The sequence below is a fragment of the Lucilia cuprina genome, chromosome 6 (assembly GCF_022045245.1).
Source record: "Lucilia cuprina isolate Lc7/37 chromosome 6, ASM2204524v1, whole genome shotgun sequence".
NCBI lineage: Eukaryota > Metazoa > Arthropoda > Insecta > Diptera > Calliphoridae > Lucilia > Lucilia cuprina.
Window position 1 is genome coordinate 42,943,268 of NC_060954.1, and position 14,361 is coordinate 42,957,628.

The 14,361-nt window shown below is 29.9% G+C and overlaps 1 protein-coding gene across 1 annotated transcript in view; it reads right to left on the bottom strand.

Annotated features, from left to right (window-relative positions):
* LOC111682943 (protein qui-1) overlaps nucleotides 1-14,361 on the bottom strand; it is a 122,500-nt gene that overhangs the window by 66,186 nt on the left and 41,953 nt on the right. Inside the window, exon 3 of the mRNA XM_046954107.1 lies at nucleotides 3,233-3,311. The gene's annotated coding sequence lies outside the window, so the exon portion shown is untranslated. The remainder of the gene's footprint in view (nucleotides 1-3,232; nucleotides 3,312-14,361) is intronic.

Genomic DNA, 14,361 nt, shown 5'->3' on the forward strand with positions numbered 1-14,361 from the left:
ATAAATGAAATAATTATTATTCAAAAGAACATATATAACAAAAAAATATCTCCATTGTAACTATTTATATATATATTTATATATAATAAAATAATTTTGAAAAGAAAAAATGTAACGAATTACTTCGTTACAATCTATAGTCAAGACTATAGATTGATCTATAGTCAAGACTATAGACTGATCTATAGTCAAGAATAAATACAAGAATACAGTCTAATATAGAGTCAAGATTAAGATTCGAGACTATGGACTGATCTATAGATAAGACTTAGGACTGATATATAGTCATGACTATAGACTGATACTGAGGTTTTGTATTTTTTCGTACTTTATTAAGAATTTCGTTTTCAAAGACTGTTTTCATAAAAAGTTGAAAAAAATCTACCACTAGATGTGATAATTAATCTTATACTTATACAAACGCAGTTTGCAGAATTTTCCATTTTTGCTGCTACTTTGTCATTGTTGTTTCCTTGTCTTCATTCTTATATTTTTCTTTAGTATATTTTTTTGGTAACTGTTTTTGTTCTTTTCCAAAGTGCATAAATGATGAGAGATAAATTGTACTTTGTTTGCAGCTGTCTTAACATTTCGGAAAAAAAAACGAAAACACAAGGAAAATAGTTAATAATGAAAACAGAAGCTGAGAAAGGATAATAAAGGAAAGTATTATAGCCATTAAAAGCAAATGTGTTTTTCAGTTGTAGATGTAACTCTTTATGTTTTTTTTTTGTTGTTGCTGCCTCGTTACAATGTTAAAACAAACAAACCGCTCATGCAACCTTTCAAGTATTCAACCATCAGCAACCAACCGTACCGTAGTCGAGAATATACATTTTATTGTTGTTACAAACAACTGCTTATTTTCGTTGTGTAAAAGTACAATTTTGAATGTTACACGAAAAGAATGGATTACAAAAATCTTACGACAAAAACTAACTTTGTTTTTGTTCTATTTTGGCTTCTTCTATTAATGGCTTAAAATTTTCTCATTTCTGCTCTTTTATTCACATATAACAATTGTTTTGTACTTTAAGTTGATTTATTTGGAAACGGTAAAAACATATTTTACGCTTTGTGTGTCTTAAATGCGATGAAGAAAAAAAAGAACCATAACAAGGAGATTAAAACTAAAAATTCATTTCGATTCATTGCAGATATCGCGGTCAAAGCTCTGTTGTTTTTCATTTCATATAGTGTTGATCAACTTTGTAAGTAAAATCCGAGCTAGTGAGTGGGCCTTCAATGTTGGTTCTTTAGGGTCAGAAACAATTTTTTCATGTGTGCATATGCTAGAGAACTAAATCTCGCAACTCCTATCCTAGGAGCTCTATTGCATCAATATTCCAGTGTCCAGTTATCACAACGGGATCCATGCATTGTCTAACCTCTTCTATTTGGCTGTTTGCCTCTTTAATATAATTTTTTCTAAACCTTTATTAATATAAAACTTTAATATTTCATAACAAAATTAAATTGTCAAAACTATTAATATCTGCTTAATAAAAGTATTTTTAAAAATCCACTGTTCAAATTTGTCAAACAATTCCAGCCAAAATGTTAGTTAATATGTATGCAATTATTAGCTAACGTCTACAGTTTTATATACTCGTATAAGCAATATTTAATTCCTCGTAATTAATATTTATCATACGTTTTATAGCATAACTTATTCAAATAAATTCTACAGTTTTAAAATATTAAATTCCATTAATAACATTTAAACTTCATTTTATAACACACGCCAAAAATTCATATGCACAAAAAAGTTGTTCTTTTAGTTTTTCTCCGAAAATCCATGACGATTTTCATTTTCAAAATTTAAATTCCAGACAGTTAAATTTTGTTTGTCTTGTTCATTCATTTAAACTCCTATTGTCGAATTATTACAAATATAATTCTTTCATATTTTACTAAATTAAAAATGCTTAATAATATGTAATTTAAATTAAAATGTTTATATGTAAATGTACATGAAATATCTAAAAAGTATAATAAGTTACATTATAAAAATCAAAATAATCTATTGAGATTACAACTAAATGTGAACTAGGACTTTACTAGAACTAAACTAGAACAGAAGTAGAATTTAACTAGTAGTGAGTTAGTACTGAACTAGAACTGAACTAGAACTGAACTAGAACTGAACTAGAACTGAACTAGAACTGAACTAGAACTGAACTAGAACTGAACTAGAACTGAACTAGAACTGAACTAGAACTGAACTAGAACTGAACTGAACTAGAACTGAACTAGAACTGAACTAGAACTGAACTAGAACTGAACCAGAACTGAACCAGAACTGAACTAGAACTGAACTAGAACTGAACTAGAACTTTACTATGTCATTAATGTTTAATGCAAAATACTTACATTAAAATAAGCTTAAAACATTAACGAATTTAAGTTTACCTACATAAAATTTATGTACACATTTACTTGCTATAAGTATTTTCTTTTTGAATTTCTTGCTAAAATTTTAATTCTTTTTATTTGAGGTTTTTTGAAATTGAGATGTTTCAGCACAACTTTTCTCTATTTCAATACATCTGTTTTGTTAAAAAATTATATATTTATTTAAGTTATTTGCATTTGTTTATTTTCATTTCTGTAGTTTGTTTACACTTAAATACACATGACTTATAAAAATATTTTACACATACTTAAATACTGAGAAACAAACACGTATTTATATATTTTGTGGTTATTTTACTTGTGGTCATAGAAATAAATAACACACATATGTATGTAGATATGTGTTAAGGTGTTAAAAGTTTTTGAAAAATTTCTTAGTATTCTAAATTAAGCATTAGCAGATGTATCTTTGATTGTATGTTGATGAGAATTTTTAATTTAAGTTGTCTGTGGATTTTACAACTAATTATATTTAATGTTTTAGTTAGCTGAAATATTTACTTACAAAATAGATTTTTCTTTTATAAAAAAAGAATATAATAGTAAAATTTATAACTAACCGATTTTATTTTTCTAATAATATTTTTTTGCAACTAAAATGTTTGTTAATTCAGCCGGTTTAAAAAAGTTCAAAGATGAACATTGAAAATTTAGGTAAAGCATAATAATTTATAAGATGAGTGGGAGGAGTAATTTTACTAAAGTTAAATTCTTGTAGTTTTAATTAAATTTACATTTATTTACATTTATTAAATTTACATATAAACACCACAACTAATTGCATTTTAATATTTATTGAGAAATTGAAAATTCTTACCACAAATAATTTAGTTAAAAGCCATTTAAATCTTAAATTTAAACCGACTTGTTTACATTGCCATTATGATGTTATAGAACTGTAAAAAAGCAATAAAAAAGATAACTTATTAAACAATTTGTTAGGTTGAAAAAAGTGTTTAATTTTAAAACATAATTATTCGATCGAGCACTATTAACTACACCTTCGGTAATGGTTAAACCAATAGACGATCCGAAAGTTAATTCGGTAACATACTTATAGCCTAGTCTATAGTCTAGTCTATAGTCTAGTCTATAGTCTAGTCTATAGTCTAGTCTATAGTCTAGTCTATAGTCTAGTCTATAGTCTAGTCTATAGTCTAGTTATAGTCTAGTCTATAGTCTAGTCTATAGTCTAGTCTATAGTCTAGTCTATAGTCTAGTCTATAGTCTAGTCTATAGTCTAGTCTATAGTCTAGTCTATAGTCTAGTCTATAGTCTAGTCTATAGTCTAGTCTATAGTCTAGTCTATAGTCTAGTCTATAGTCTAGTCTATAGTCTAGTCTATAGTCTAGTCTATAGTCTAGTCTATAGTCTAGTCTATAGTCTAGTCTATAGTCTAGTCTATAGTCTAGTCTATAGTCTAGTCTATAGTCTAGTCTATAGTCTAGTCTATAGTCTAGTCTATAGTCTAGTCTATAGTCTAGTCTATAGTCTAGTCTATAGTCTAGTCTATAGTCTAGTCTATAGTCTAGTCTATAGTCTAGTCTATAGTCTAGTCTATAGTCTAGTCTATAGTCTAGTCTATAGTCTAGTCTATAGTCTAGTCTATAGTCTAGTCTATAGTCTAGTCTATAGTCTAGTCTATAGTCTAGTCTATAGTCTAGTCTATAGTCTAGTCTAGTCTATAGTCTAGTCTATAGTCTAGTCTAGTCTAGTCTATAGTCTAGTCTATAGTCTAGTCTATAGTCTAGTCTATAGTCTAGTCTATAGTCTAGTCTATAGTCTAGTCTATAGTCTAGTCTATAGTCTAGTCTATAGTCTAGTCTATAGTCTAGTCTATAGTCTAGTCTATAGTCTAGTCTATAGTCTAGTCTATAGTCTAGTCTATAGTCTAGTCTATAGTCTAGTCTATAGTTAGTCTATAGTCTAGTCTATAGTCTAGTCTATAGTCTAGTCTATAGTCTAGTCTATAGTCTAGTATAGTCTAGTCTATAGTCTAGTCTATAGTCTAGTCTATAGTCTAGTCTATAGTCTAGTCTATAGTCTAGTCTATAGTCTAGTCTATTCTAGTCTATAGTCTAGTCTATAGTCTAGTCTATAGTCTAGTCTATAGTCTAGTCTATAGTCTAGTCTATAGTCTAGTCTATAGTCTAGTCTATAGTCTAGTCTATAGTCTAGTCTATAGTCTAGTCTATAGTCTAGTCTATAGTCTAGTCTATAGTCTAGTCTATAGTCTAGTCTATAGTCTAGTCTATAGTCTAGTCTATAGTCTAGTCTATAGTCTAGTCTATAGTCTAGTCTATAGTCTAGTCTATAGTCTAGTCTATAGTCTAGTCTATAGTCTAGTCTATAGTCTAGTCTATAGTCTAGTCTATAGTCTAGTCTATAGTCTAGTCTATAGTCTAGTTTATAGTCTAGTCTATAGTCTAGTCTATAGTCTAGCCTATAGTCTAGTCTATAGTATAGCCTATAGTCTAGTCTATAGTCTAGTCTAGTCTATAGTCTAGTCTGTAGTCTAGTCTATAGTCTAGTCTGTAGTCTAGTCTATAGTCTAGCCTATAGTCTAGTCTATAGTCTAGTCTATAGTCTAGCCTATAGTCTAGTCTATAGTCTACTCTATAGTCTAGTCTATAGTCTAGTCTATAGTCCAGTCTATTGTCTAGTCTATAGTCTAGTCTATAGTCTAGTCTATAGTCTAGTCTATAGTCTAGTCTTTAGTCTAGCCAATAGTCTAGTCTATAGTCTAGTCTATAGTCTAGTCTATAGTGTAGTCTATAGTCTCGTCTATAGTCTAGTCTATAGTCCAGTCTATAGTCTAGTCTATAGTCTAGTCTATAGTCTAGTCTATAGTCTAGTCTATAGTCTAGTCTATAGTCTAGTCTATAGTCTAGTCTATAGTCTAGTCTAAAGTCTAGTCTATAGTCTATAGTCTAGTCTATAGCCTAGTCTATAGTCTAGTCTATAGTCTATAGTCTAGTCTATAGTCTAGTCTATAGTCTAGTCTATAGTCTAGTCTATAGTCTAGTCTATAGTCTAGTCTATAGTCTAGTCTATAGTCTAGTCTATAGTCTAGTCTATAGTCTAGTCTATAGTCTAGTCTATAGTCTAGTCTATAGTCTAGTCTATAGTCTAGTCTATAGTCTAGTCTATAGTATAGTCTATAGTCTAGTCTATAGTCTAGTCTATAGTCTAGTCTATAGTCTAGTCTATAGTCTAGTCTATAGTCTAGTCTATAGTCTAGTCTATAGTCTAGTCTATAGTCTAGTCTATAGTCTAGTCTATAGTCTAGTCTATAGTCTAGTCTATAGTCTAGTCTATAGTCTAGTCTATAGTCTAGTCTATAGTCTAGTCTATAGTCTAGTCTATAGTCTAGTCTATAGTCTAGTCTATAGTCTAGTCTACTGTCTAGTCTGTAGTCTAGTCTATAGTCTAGTCTATAGTCTTGTCAATAATCTGGTCTATAGTCCAGTCTATAGTCTACTGTATAGTCTACTCTATAGTATAGTCTATAGTATAGACTATAGTCTGGACTATAGTCTTGTCGATAATCTAGTCTAGAGTATAGTCTATAGTATAGTCTATAGTCTAGATTATAGTCTTGTCAGTAGTCTAGATTATAGTATAGTCTATAGTCTAGACTTTAGTATAGTCTATAGTCTAGTCTATGTTATAGCCTATAGTCTTGCCTATATTCTAGTCTATAGTCCAGTCTATAGTCTAGTGTATATTTCAATCTATAGTCTAATCTATAGTCTAGTCTATAGTGTAGTCTATAGTCTAGTCTAGTCTATAGTGTAGTCTATAGTGTAGTCTATAGTCTAGTCTATAGTCTAGTCTATAGTGTAGTCTATAGTCTAGTCTATAGTCTAGTCTATAGTCTAGTCTATAGTCTAGTCTATAGTCTAGTCTATAGTCTAGTCTATAGTCTAGTCTATAGTCTAGTCTATAGTCTAGTCTATAGTCTAGTCTATAGTCTAGTCTATAGTCTAGTCTATAGTCTAGTCTATAGTCTAGTCTATAGTCTAGTCTATAGTCTAGTCTATAGTCTAGTCTATAGTCTAGTCTATAGTCTAGTCTATAGTCTAGTCTATAGTCTAGTCTATAGTCTAGTCTATAGTCTAGTCTATAGTCTAGTCTATAGTCTAGTCTATAGTCTAGTCTGTAGTCTAGTCTATAGTCCAGTCTATAGTCTAGTCTATAATCTAGTCTATAGTTCAGTATATAGTCCAGTCTATAGTGAAGTTTATAGTCTACAGTCTAGTCTATAGTCTGGTATATATTCTAGTTTATATACTATAGTTAAGTCTATTGTAAATATTTATATTTTTAGTACAATCCTATCTTAAAGAGTATGCTTTTGGTATTATTACTTTTTGAAAGTTTAAATATTCCGTTACCAAACATAATGTTCTCTTATGAGTGAACTTAATTTTAAATTAATAAAACTAATTGCAAACTAATTAGAATTTAAAAAGAACTTTTGCATCAAGCAGAAAATTTATTTAATTAACTTTTTTCCTTAACGAAAATGTTTTAATTAAAACAATCACAAACAGTCTTTAAATACTCTAACACTTGGCATTAACTTTTTCAATGTGAAAATCCTTGAAGCACCACCACCTCAATAGGCAACTAGAGTAGAGCGTTATAATCACATCATCAGAAGATAAAACAGGAATAACACGAAATGGAAATTACATTGATTAATTTAAAATAATTTTTACAAGTGAAAATTTAAGAATATTTCATTTTTATGATTCATATTCAAATTTCTTCTCTTTCACTCTTTCTTTCGTGCTATCGTTTGTTTTTAAGATTATTAATTCAAAAATGAAAACTTGTTAATTACTTTTTGTTGTTGTCTTCCTTTACGTTGTTATTTTCATAATAAATATTCAAATATTTATTCAAATTTAAAATATTTGAAAACTGTGTCTGTTTGTATTTGTGTTTGTGTGTGTGTGTGTGTTAAGTTGCAGGAACTGGCAACCTGGAACAAATGCCAACAGCTACAACAACACTTACAATAACAAATATAAACAATGTGGTCAACCGCATTGTAATTCAAACACATCTGATATTTATTCAAGTTTATTATTTTAAACAAAACAAAAAATTTCTATATCCTTTAAAGCATAAAAATTCTATAAATTATGCAAACAATTAAAAGGACTTTTAAAGATTATTTAAATGATAATAGAAGCAATTATTATGATTTGAGGGGAATGATGGAAATAAATATAATTTAAAAAAATTAGAAACAGATTTGTTGTATATTATTTACTTATAGAAAAATTTCATCACACTGCCCAACCGACTAAATCTAGAGTTATGTAATTTTGACTGTAGCTGTATTTTTTGTTTATATGAAAAAAGCAGCGCTTGTTGAGTATCTTATGCTATCTGTATCTACTCCTTAGCAGATAGGTATGTGGTACTCTCTCGAAGTGAACAAAGCTGATTTTTGGTACCTTCTCTAAATATATAAAGAGTGTGGAACCGAAACACATGCAACCAAACACATGCAATTAGAAGTTATAAAAGAGAGTTGTTTAGTACATTTTTCATCTTAAAGTGAGATCCTGTAAGAGAAAAATAAATATACACGCCTGGTATCAAATTTTTCAATAACATCAGTTGTCAAGTGATAATGTTGCCAAATTGCACCAGAAGTCATAGCCACGATTTCCCATTTGAGGCTTAGGTAAATAATGTACATATAACCAACTAACTAACTAACTAACTAACTTACCTACTAACCAACTAACCAACCAACTAACTAACTTACTACTAACTAACTATCTAACTAACTAATACTAAACTAACTAACTAACTAACTAACTAACTAACTAACTAACTAACTAACTAACTAACTAACTAACTAACTAACTAACTAACTAACTAACTAACAAACTAACTAACTAACTAACTAACTAACTAACTAACTAACTAACTAACTAACCAACTAATTAACTAACTAACTACCTAACTAATAACTAACTAACTAACTAACTAACTAACTAACTAACTAACTAACTAACTAACTAACTAACTAACTAACTAACTAACTAACTAACTAACTAACTAACTAACCAACTTACCAACTAACTAACTAACTAACTAACTAACTAACTAACTAACTAACTAACTAACTAACTAACTAACCAACTAACTAACTAACTAACTAACTAACCTTCGCTAGTGCTCTATATTAGGCGTATACTTAATATTTGTAATATCAATAAATCATTAACACGTATACGTACAGATGTCGCTTATGTTCAAAATTTCTATTTTTAATGAAAAGAGCTACAACGTTGCTTTAGAGAGTAAATCAAAATTCCGAACGGTTTAAAAGATATCAGCCGGAAATTAACTTTGAGCAAAACTGCAGAGTACGTTTTATTTCCATGAGTGTTTTCTATAATAAATATCTCAAACTATGCAGCCACAAAACTTTGTCTAAAGTTTAAGGTAGTTAAGGTATAAAATTATAAAAAAAATATTTAGAAAATTAAAGTGTATATAAGATTCGCCACAGCACAACTCCTCGCTTTATCATATTGATGTTTTAGTAATTAGCTTTGCAAAAGAAATTACAAGATTATTCAAAATCGCTTGAAGCTAATTTTTATATGGTTGTACAATTTTCATTTATTATATAAATGACTTTTTAAATACAAAACGTTTAACAAGAAAAACTAGAACTGTAGATTAACATATTTAAAAGCTTAATTATGCATTTATTTTTTCCTCAGGACTGGGATTTTTATTTTTGTATATTTCTTTAAGAAAATTAAACATTAAACTTTTTTAATAAAACTTTAAGAAATTAATTTAAATAATAAAAAATTAAAAATTCTGATATATTCTTTAAAACATTATTCTGTAGTATATTAACATAAAAAGAGGTGTTAAGGAAGCAAAAGGAGAAATTTTAAATTTACAATTTACCAGCAAATTTTCAGCTTCAGTGGAGTAGGGCAGTAGGGAAAGAGAAAGTAGGAAATTAGAGGAGTGACTTTATGCAAAAAAAATAAAAAAAGTGAAGTAAATTGTCAGTTAAATATATATACAGCACCATTTCCAAATGGTTTTAAAAAATACTAAAATTTATTTCAATAACAAATTTCTTAAATAAAATTTGAATCTCGTAAATTCATTGAAATAGTAAGGGAACTGGTGTAATACAATCTCTACAAACTTACTGGTAACCAATGTCGTGCTTGCAGATAAAAATAAAATAAAAATGTACATTATTTATGTGGCAGGATTATGCAAATTAAGTTTTCTTTAAAACAAGCGTAAATAATACACAAAACGTGTTTAACACAAATGGTTTCATCACTCCTCTTTTTTCACTTCCACAACAGTTTCACATTCAAACGTCTGTTTTCTTTTTTCAGTTTTTTTTAGGTCTGTCTGTCCTCTACCCAGCGCCTTAGTTTTCATTTGAACTAAAAATGTTTTTTATGTCAGTTCTTGCAGATTTGATGATTTGCTTAAGTTTTTTTTTTTTTTTGTTAAATTTAAGAAAAAAATAAATAAACAAAAGAAAAAGATAAACAAAATGTTAAAATTTTGTTGTTATATTCTTGACGTTGTTAAAACAATTTAAATTCTTGAATATTTTATCTTCATTTGACAAATTTTTTTATTTCACTGAACTCCTTCCTACTCTCACTAACTAATCGTTACAGTTATAGGATCAATATAAAAGTTTTACTTGATTTTCTGCATTATACACAATTTTTTCGGTTGTTCTTGTAAGTTAAAAGGCAAATTTATTTTCTACTTTTTTCTATTGATGAACTTCATCAAAGACAATAAGGATTTGAACGAGTATTGTCTTGTCAGTTGATATTAGAATGAACTGTTTGCTTGCATTTATCATTTTTGTTTCCTATTGGAAGTGGAATAGGGGAAAAGTCATGGCAAATAGTGAATGATTAGTTCAATTGAATTTTTATTTGAATAAAATATAAAAAAAAATTGTTTAAATATAAATAACTCCCTGAATGTGACCTTTTCGACCTTAAATTTGACCAATACTCAATTATAGTGGGGAGAGTATTATGCGTTTGTGCTGAAGTAAACCCAGTACTCAGACTTACTTTCTGAGTCCATTTAGATATATCCGTTTGTCTGTCTGTCTCTGTGTACATAGTTCTTGCACACGTTTTTTAAGATAATATGATGAAGTTTGTAAAATGTTCTTCATTCTTCCCAAGGAGCGCTATTGAAATTGGTTGAAATTTGTCCATTATGTCGCCTATCCGCGATACAAGGATCGGGCCTCATTTGACCCTACTATGGCAGGTACTCCCCTCTTCATTACTTAAAAGACAAAATTCACTAAAAAAAAATACTAATAACACGATGAAATTACTTGTTTTCTTTTATAAAATATTTACTTAAACTATTTACTTAAACTGACGCCAGTTATCGGACAAACCTACAATTACTACAGTAATACTCTTCATGGACCCTTCAGTACATATTTGAAATTTTGTCTCATTTGCTTCGATAACATCCATAGCCAAAGTATATAAATCCATATATACGATAACACTCGCTGTCGAAATCTTAATTTTATACACAGCCGCTGTCTAAGTGTTAACAAACGTGGAAGATCACCACGGATGTTATGGAAAAAATATAAACACTTTGGTGTCAATTTGGTACCAGGCGTGTATATTTCATTTTCCTTTAGTGTAGGTACTTATTTCTAGATTTCCTTGCAGTTCGATTAAGAATCAATGCATTCAAAACCAAATCATTTAACAATCGTCCAATCACCTTAGATCATCATCATCTAATTCATCCTTTGTACTTTTTCTACAAGAGTCCTTAGGTTGTTTGAGCCTTTTGTAAATGAGAGCATAGACAGTCTTCACTTTATGTATATACTTATTGAAACTAAAACGAAAAGGTTCATTAACCTATATTAAATTCTTTAGACTAGCTTTCTGACAGTCTCTTTGTAATGTATAGAGTGACGATTGACTTTCTCTTAAGACAAGAACATTTTAAAATAACTAGTCATCTGGATAGTCGGGTGGCTAGTTGTAACACTAACTGGTTTTGAATTATATTTGGGTTTGAAGCCATTTTGTTACAAACACAAGTTTGTATCCTTATCATCTCAAAACATAGCAACATATTTAATTGCTTATTTGTAATGACTTATATAACTACTTCTTAAAATAATTCGTGAGTTCTGTAAATTCAAAACAATTCTAATGGGGTAAAGTAGAACGTCATTTATCTTAAGGCGAACTAACGACATATCATCAATGTATAATGAATACATTAGCTGTACACGTCGAAAGTTCCTGATCGCATACAAGGCAAACTTTGATACACTGATCTCAGACAGAAAATCATGTTCAAGTTAAATATTAGAAGAGATACCGATGGGAATCCACAGCTACATGGATGGGTCTTAACTGGGCGACAAAACGGGCCTGTTAGTTGGTTGGCGAACTCCCAGGTAAATGCAAAGAGACGCCGTTTTGACCGGACTACTTCATTCAACAGATGTAGTATACCTCACTAAGGTTAGATATCAAGTATCTGCAAAGACAACAGCTTTTCTTAATGACTGAATCAGGGCATTCACAAAGAAGATGGACGAGTGATTTTCTGTTTCCCTCTCTATGTTTAAGCTGAATATTAGAACAAATACCCATAGGAATCTATTGCTACACGGATAGCTCTTAACTCGGTGGACGTCTATATTCGTTAGATGTAGTATTGTATCGTATAAGATCAAGTCTGTAGCTGTAAGATATTTCAGGATGTGATTAATCTTAGATCCAAATATCTCACCAATGATATCCTGAGATTCAGATATCTTACCAAAGTTAGATATAATGTAAATGTCAAGAAAAAAGTTTCTTTTAATTTGCATTTGCAGAGAAGATGGAGGGCCATTTTCCTTATCTTTCTGTAAGCAACAGCGATATTGTTCATTGAAGGGAAGCCCAAGCCGACTTGACTGTCTGCTGACATTAACGCATATATTTAAACCTGAATAACACTACAATTGTTGGAAAGACTGTGAGATATACTAATCACAGCTTGTTCGCAGAAGACTCCAGACTTAATATCTCAGCGTGTCTATATCATGATCTCCATCTTCCGGATGAGTCAAGCATTACTGCCTTGCAAGCAGATATGGTCATTATATGCAGATAGCATGTACAATATAGTATGCAGAGCTTCTGAAGGACTAGTTCATAGGACACTTGTTATCCAAATACATGCTGATATCTAAACTTTGTACTATATAGCTGATCTACAACAATTTGTTTCCTATTTTTAATATTGTCGACAATAGGTTTTAATATATTTACCAGAAGTCCAGAAGACAATTAGGGCTATATCTGGTAAAAATGTTAAATCTAAGACCACGTTGTATTGTATGAAATTATTAACCGAATAGTATCGTGAGGTACGCTTTACATCATCTAGGTACCAGGCCACTCGGAAGTAGTGCAAATTACTTGCTGCAAAGGAGGTTAACGGGGAGTAGCCTATGAGACCACAAAAATCTGTAATAAATATGACTATCTTCACAGAAAATATATCCATAATTTATTTAACATTTAAAATTTTAATGATTGATGCATATAAAAATTAATTAATTTTATAAATAAATGAGCGAAACAAAATGCAATAAATAAATGACTATTAAAAGATTAAATACAACGATAAAATGCTTATAATTGCTGCACGCATCATTAATATTTTAATTATTTAACACATTTCATTTAAACTTGTATGTGTGTGAAAGTAATGTAAATTGCTTTTACATTTGACAAATACTTGTATGAGGTTCTTTAAATTAAGTTGTATTAATTTAATACAATTCTTTGGAAAATTATATCATTGATTAGTGAAAAAAGTACATTTGAAAAAGCGAAAAAGTACCCTTTTGAAAATTTGAAAAGGTTCAAAAAAAGTCCCCTTTTATAGATTCTCATTTACTCCATGTTCTTCTTTTATAAACAAGCAAGTGTAGTAATAAAATTTACCTTTACCTTGTTGTTGTAGTTTGTTAATTTTTTCTGTCTTAAAATTTTTATTAAACATTTTCTAAGTTTATCTCGCAATTTTGCTCATATCTCCGTTATTTTTTAACCGATTTTGCTCATATTAAATACGAAACTTTTCTAAAGCATCCCTGACAGAATTGTTAAAGTTTTAGATGCAGAAGATATCTGGGGTCTTCAGAACATTAATTTCAAGTAATATATAGAAATATATTAATCGCCTTATATCTGATTTTAGTTAGTTAGTTAGTTATTTAGTCTGAAAATACAACTAGGAATTTATCGGGCCTATTGTGCGCTCCTAACCAGTGTCTTACCGAATCGAACCCACCACCTCCGGTCTACCAGACTAGAACACTAACCTACCGGAGTCCACAATTTCTGATTTTAAATAGGAAACTTCTCAAAAGCATGCCGGAGAGAACAGTTGAAGATTTGGAAGAAGAAAATGTCTGGGCTCTTTAAAAAATTTATTTTAAAAATCATACAGACAGACGACCCGGAATATATACTTTATAAGGTCTGGTAATGTCACTTCAGTCCTTATACTGAATGATTTGACATGGGGTCGAACCAGAGAATCACATAATCTGATTTTACTGATAGGACTTGTCCTAGCTGATCAGTTAGTTGAGGTTCCTTCGGGATCCACGAGGCTGTGGTTTAAACCCAAACTAGCGAGGGTGAGTTAAAAGGCTGATGTACGGTAAAGTCTACATTTCGGAATAAAATATACTGTTGTCTAATGACAACAGATACCGCACAGAGGAGTGATTTTGGAACTTAGCGTTGATGTTAAGGTTCCTTCGGGATACACTTAAACCAAACTAGCGGGGGTGAGTTAAAAGAGATGTACGGTGAAGTCTATATTTCGGAATAAAATCTGCTA